The sequence below is a fragment of the Salvia hispanica genome, chromosome 1, assembly GCF_029641045.1.
Source record: "Salvia hispanica isolate PSC_SH4W2 chromosome 1, Shi_PSC_v1, whole genome shotgun sequence".
Lineage (NCBI taxonomy): Eukaryota > Viridiplantae > Streptophyta > Magnoliopsida > Lamiales > Lamiaceae > Salvia > Salvia hispanica.
In genome coordinates this window covers 19980084-19986083 of record NC_142692.1, presented here as the reverse complement: position 1 = coordinate 19986083, position 6000 = coordinate 19980084, and positions in this window count along the sequence as shown.

Here is a 6000-nt window from a genome sequence, read left to right as displayed (position 1 = left end):
CACCAATTATCAGGGCACCAGACTGGAACTATCCTTTCGAGATAATGTGTGATGCGAGTGATTTTGCTGTGGGAGCTGTCCTAGGACATAAAATTGATGGAAAAAGCTATGTGATCTTCTATGCTTCCAAGACGCTGAATCAGGCTCAGAAAAATTATGACACCACGGAGAAGGAAATGTTGGCTGTCGTATACTCGTTTGAAAAATTCCGACCCTACCTCCTTGGGTCGAGGGTTATAGTCTTCACGGATCACGCGGCGATTAAGTACTTGCTGGCTAAGAAAGAGTCTAAGCCGAGATTAATCCGTTGGGTGTTACTCTTGCAGGAGTTTGATTGGGAAGTAAGAGACAAAAGAGGGATGGAGAATAGAGTAGCCGATCACTTGAGCAGAATACATAAGGGGGAAACAGAAGAGGCCATACCCGATGCCTTCCCCGAGGAGCATTTGTACCTTCTGGAGAAATTTCCTAGACCACTTAACTGGGAAGCAGTTTTGGCTCTAACCGGTCTGGGGGAATCGGATAAGGGGAAGCGCACACTGAACGCAGAACCGTGGTTTGCTGATTTAGCCAACTACTTGGTCACGGGAGAGATGCCAAGTTCAGACGAAGTTTCCCGAGCCCAGAGGATGAAGATTAGAAGTGAAGCTAAATATTACTTTTGGGACGACCCTTACCTGTGGAAAATGTGCTCAGATCAAGTGATTAGACGCTGCGGAGGTCACTTTGGACCGAGGAAGACAGCGAGGAAAGTTTTGGACAGCGGTTTTTATTGGCCGACGCTAAATAGGGATGCCTTTGAGTTCTGCCAATGTTGTGAGAGGTGCCAGCAGACGGGGGGAATTTCAAGAAGGGACGAGATGCCTCAGGTCCCGGTGATCGTGTGCGAAATTTTTTATGTGTAGGGAATGGACTTTATGGGACCGTTCCCATCATCTTGTGGGAACACATATATATTGGTTGCAGTAGACTATGTGTCTAAGTGGGTAGAAGCTAAGGCCACTACAACATGCGAATCGAAGGAGGTGGCAAAATTTTTGAAGGCCAATATTTTCAACAGATATGGAGTTCCTCAGGCTATCGTCTCAGATCAAGGAACTCATTTCTGTAATCGCACCATCGAGGCGTTGATGAAGAAATATGGTGTTCACCATAGAGTGTCGACTCCGTACCATCCCCAGTCTAATGGCCAAGCAGAGATTTCTAATCGCGAGATCAAGGCGATATTGGAGAAAACAGTTAATCCGTCAAGGAAGGACTGGAGCAAGAGGCTCGGAGACGCATTGTGGGCTTACATAACTGCTTTTAAGACGCCTATTGGAATGTCGCCTTACAGGCTTGTGTTTGGCAAGATGTGTCACTTACCTATTGGTATTGAGCATAAGGCGTACTGGGCAGTGAAAGAACTGAACATGAAGCCGATAGCTTGCGAAGAACAAAGGAAGTTACAATTGCAAGAATTGGAGGAACTTCGGCTGGAGTCATTTGAGTCTGCCATGTGGTACAAAGAAAGGACGAAGTTATGGCATGATAAGAATCTCCGAGTCAAGGAACTTCATGTGGGACAAAAGGTGCTCCTTTTCCAGTCCCGGCTCAAGCTAATGCCAGGAAAATTGAAGTCTAAATGGATCGGCCCATATACCATCGTCGGCATCCGCGCAAACGGAGCAGTGGAGATCCAGGGAAGTGCTCCTAACTCTGTCCCTTTCCTTGTCAATGGTCATAGAGTGAAAGTCTACAGGGATAATTCCGAGTTGTGTGTGGTGGACGAAGTTCCACTACATGCACTCCCTACTATCGCCTAGACGGACGAGGGGATATTCTCGATGAATTCCTGGGTCAAGTAGTAGGTTAACAATTTTGAAAATACAAACTGAACCAGGGAATCTCGGGAATACTCTAAAGAAGTGTGTAAATAGTTTAATTACTTTTCAAAACTTAGAAAATCCAAAAATATTTTCGAAGCACCAGACTCCGAAGGAAACCGATACTTTATACTCTAACCTTGACCTGGGAGTCTGGAACCTTCAATTTTTTTATGTAGGGTCATGGTCTAGGGAGTCGTCTGGAGGAGAATCTGAAGGAAGAAATCAGGGGAAACTTGAAGGAAGAGGTCAAGAAGGGACGGAGAAAATTTGAATTTCAAATCTGCCGATAATTATGGAAGTTGTACGGTTGCTTACATCATGCCTGCAACTGCACCATCCTTTCATCAGAAAAGCAACCGTCGTCTCTATCTCTCTCCAATAATCCCAAATCGACGAGAAAAGAAAAAAAAAACTGAATTTACTCTCCCTTCTCTCTACTTTCATTCTCTCTCTAGAAAACAAACCCTAACCCAAATTCGACCAGATTTTTTTTTCAATTTCAGATCTGCAGTGATGGATTCAACCCAACTCACCGGAAGTTCACAAAACACGATATACGACCCAGCCCTGTTGGCGGAATTGACGCAGAAATTGGGAAGCGTCGAGAAAGCAAAAGAAGTATATGCCATGTTTGCCGCTAGCCTGATGACGTCCGCGCCGGTCGTACCACCACTGACGACTCCGGCAGACTCGGCAGCACAACCGGCGAATCTTCGTGAAGAAAGACCGCAAGAGTCTTTACATCTCAACGCGCAGAAACCGCTTCACAGGAGGCGGAGAAAGGGGAGGCGGTACACGAACGGCCGGGGGAGGATAGACCAACAAACGGTGGAACAGATGATGAGACAAAGAAGCACGGTGATGAGAACCCTAGTTTTGAGGGAAAAGAAGATGGTGAGGGGAAAACCCATGTTTTAGATGAAGTTGTGGAGGGGGCAACCCCTATTGTGGACAGTATGATTGAGGGGGAAACCCCTATTGTGAAGGATGTGGCTGAGGGGGAAACCCCTTTGGAAACTGGGGATGAGACCCCAATTGATTTCAGGGGTGCGACCCCTGAGTTCGTGGAAGAGGGGGCGACCCCGAGTGGTGTCTGGGGTGAGAACCCCATTTATATTGAGGGGGCGACCCCGATAGTGGAACGTGAAGGGAAAACCCCGGAAAAGCTGTTGGAAAAAGCAGATCTACTTGCGACTGGAGTACCGGAGCCCGAGGGAGGGCTGAAATTGATTGTAGACCTGGTGGGTGACCAGGATGAAGATGAACCTAAGATAGATGAGAGGGCAGAAAGGAGGCGCACCAGGAGGAGTCTCCTCGATGAAGTCGATGACTTAGTTCCTGATGCTGCAGAGGCAGAGGAACACCGCTTGGCCAAGGAAAGGGCGAGAAAAGGGAAGGCGGCGGCGACCTCATCGACTCGGTCAAGGAAAGCTCCCTCCGTCAAGGAGGTCGAGGAGACCCATTCCCCTATAACCGAGGATCCCTCTATCGAGGAACAAGACGAGCCCATCCCTGAGCCCGATTATGAATCTGAAGAAGCTGAAGAAGAGCCTATTCCAGGACGTCCGGAAGTCTGGCTGACTAAAGAGTTGTTAGAGGAGATGAGGCAGTTCGACGATCAGAAGAGGACCGCAGTGTACAAGGAAAGATGTAGCGCTGGGAAGATGGTCAAATCTGGGAAGCAGTACAGCTCAAGGGAGCTTAAAATGATTGCATGTGACAAGGAATTCCGCGCTTGTATCTATTCGATAGGGTTTGAGTGGTTATTACAGCACAGCCAGGAGAGGGTGCCCGTGGATCTAGCAAGGGAGTTTTTCTCCATCTTTCGTTTAAAAAACACCACTGATCTCGACGCGGATTCAATAACGTTCAGGCTTTTTAATGAAGAATATGAGATGAGCATCCGGGAATGGTCTCTGCGAATGGGGTTGTTTACCCAAGCCGAGGATGAAGAGGGGGCATGGAATTAAAGGATGATTGGAGTGCCGAAGAACACGCTTGGTTTCAAGGTGCAGACGGCATGGGAACTGATCACGCACCCCAAGGCAGGAACGTTTAATTCCAGCTACTCCAAAGCCTCCCACATTGAAGACCGAATTCTCCGCTTTGCTCAGACGTTTGTCAGTTACAACTTGGTGGGTACCGCTAATTCAGCTCTTACAACTACCGACCTCTACTTCATATGGTCCATGGCGAAAGGCGTGAAGGTGCACCAAGGCTATTGGCTGGCTCAGGCATGCCACCAAATGACGAGCAACTCTCGTCCCTGCGCGTCATATGTATACCTGCCACCTCCTCGGTGCCTACCTCCAACGAAACATAGAAATCAAGATTGCCAAGGCCGCTCCGTTGGTAGTCATGTGCGAACCCCCGGAAGTGTTCAGTGTTGATTATTTTTTCAACAAGGGGTTGCTGCAGACTCATGGCGCTAAGACCCTCTTCTACTCGTTAGGAGACAAGGTAAAAGCAGAGCCTGAGGAAGCCGAGGAAGCCATGCCAAGTGAAGAGGTTGAAGAGCTACGTAAGGAAGTCCAGGATGTGAAGAAGGAGATGCAGTTAATGAGGAGGGAAATGATAAAGGAACTTGGTGGGATCAGAAAGGAATTGAACGGGAATCGGGAGGAAGTGAAGACCCTGAGGGGCAACATTGCAGATTTGGCGGTGAAGTGCGCCAAACAAAATGAGCGAATGACGGTAGCGGTGGAGCTTTCGATGAAAATGTTGAAGTGGCTGCAGCAGACGCTCCCCTTGACCCAGTCGAAGGTAACTCCTGGGTCCAGCAGTGAAGTTAAGCAGCCCATTCAGAGCAGTCCCTCCGTTAGGCAACCGCAGCAATCGCTCAAGCAGTTGATCTCCCCGCCCGTTCCCAAACAAGTTCCAGCCCCATCTAAATCAAAGTCTATAGTGAGGAAGCCAGTACCCGAACAATCAGCACAGGAGGAGGAAGCGCTGGAGCAGATAGCAAAGAAGAAAGTAAGGATGACCCGACCCGGAATCCTACCCTAGTCTGGCTCTCGAGGGAGCTAGCCCCAGAAGTGAATCACCACCCCATGACCAAGTAACTTTTAATTTTCATGCTTTCAGTTTTTTTTTTATTGTTATTTCTGTTACCTATGTGTATTTTATAATTGTTTGTGTCTTCTCCCACTTAGCCCACTGCGTGGTCTAAGTGTGAGAAGTTTGTATTTTCTGTTTTATTGTGCTTTTCTCCCACTTAGCCCAATGCTTGGTCTAAGTGTGAGAAGTTTTTGTTTTTATAACCTGTTTTGTTGTTTTGCATTGATCTCTCTGTTTCCCCCCTTCACGACGATCGCTTGGGGACAAGCTTGAGTGAAGTGGGAGGGGGAGAGGAGCCAATGCATTAATTTGTCTGCATGTTAAGATTTTGTAAGTCTAAGTTTTGTCGCATGAGCCAGTGAATATAATACGGCATGATTCCCTTAGTGAGAGTAATTGAAAGTAGGAGGCATTTCAACTTAGAAGCTTTTTCCTTTAATAAGCCAAGTCAATCTGAGTGAAGTGAGAACGATGGAGGATGCCCTTGCTTACTTAGTTGTGAAGCCCTACTATAATAGCGAGTTATAAGCCTTAACTAACTTCGAGCTAACACATGTTTAAGGGCCACCACTGAATGCTTAGGGAGAAGAGTTGTGAAGGAGAAAAATGGGAAATTGGGTTATGAAGGTATAAGCTGGACGAAGTCCAGGGTAAGGTGTTATAAGCTGGACGAAGTCCAGAAAAGAGGAGGAAATGGAGGAATAAGCTGGACAAAGTCCAGAGAAAAAAAAAGAAAAAAACAGGGAGAGAAAATAAAATATATATATATAAGGAGGAATAAGCTGGACGAAGTCCAGGGGGAAGTTGCCTAAAGGATAGGAACAGTAATAGCCTGACCCAGGAAAAGGAGGAACTCTCATAACCCGACGCTTCAGTGGTGTGGCAATAACTTAAGAGAGAATCGATCCTAAAATCCCTGGTGAGGTATGAGTGATCGAGTGAATCCAACAATTGGGTAAGAAAAAGGGCTATCTTGACAAGCTGACAGATTGGCTAGGTAGATGAAGGGAAAGGGCTTATTTGGAGGAGTGCAACCTATTGGATTGACCTTAATCTTGTGGGGACGGTTGCCTAA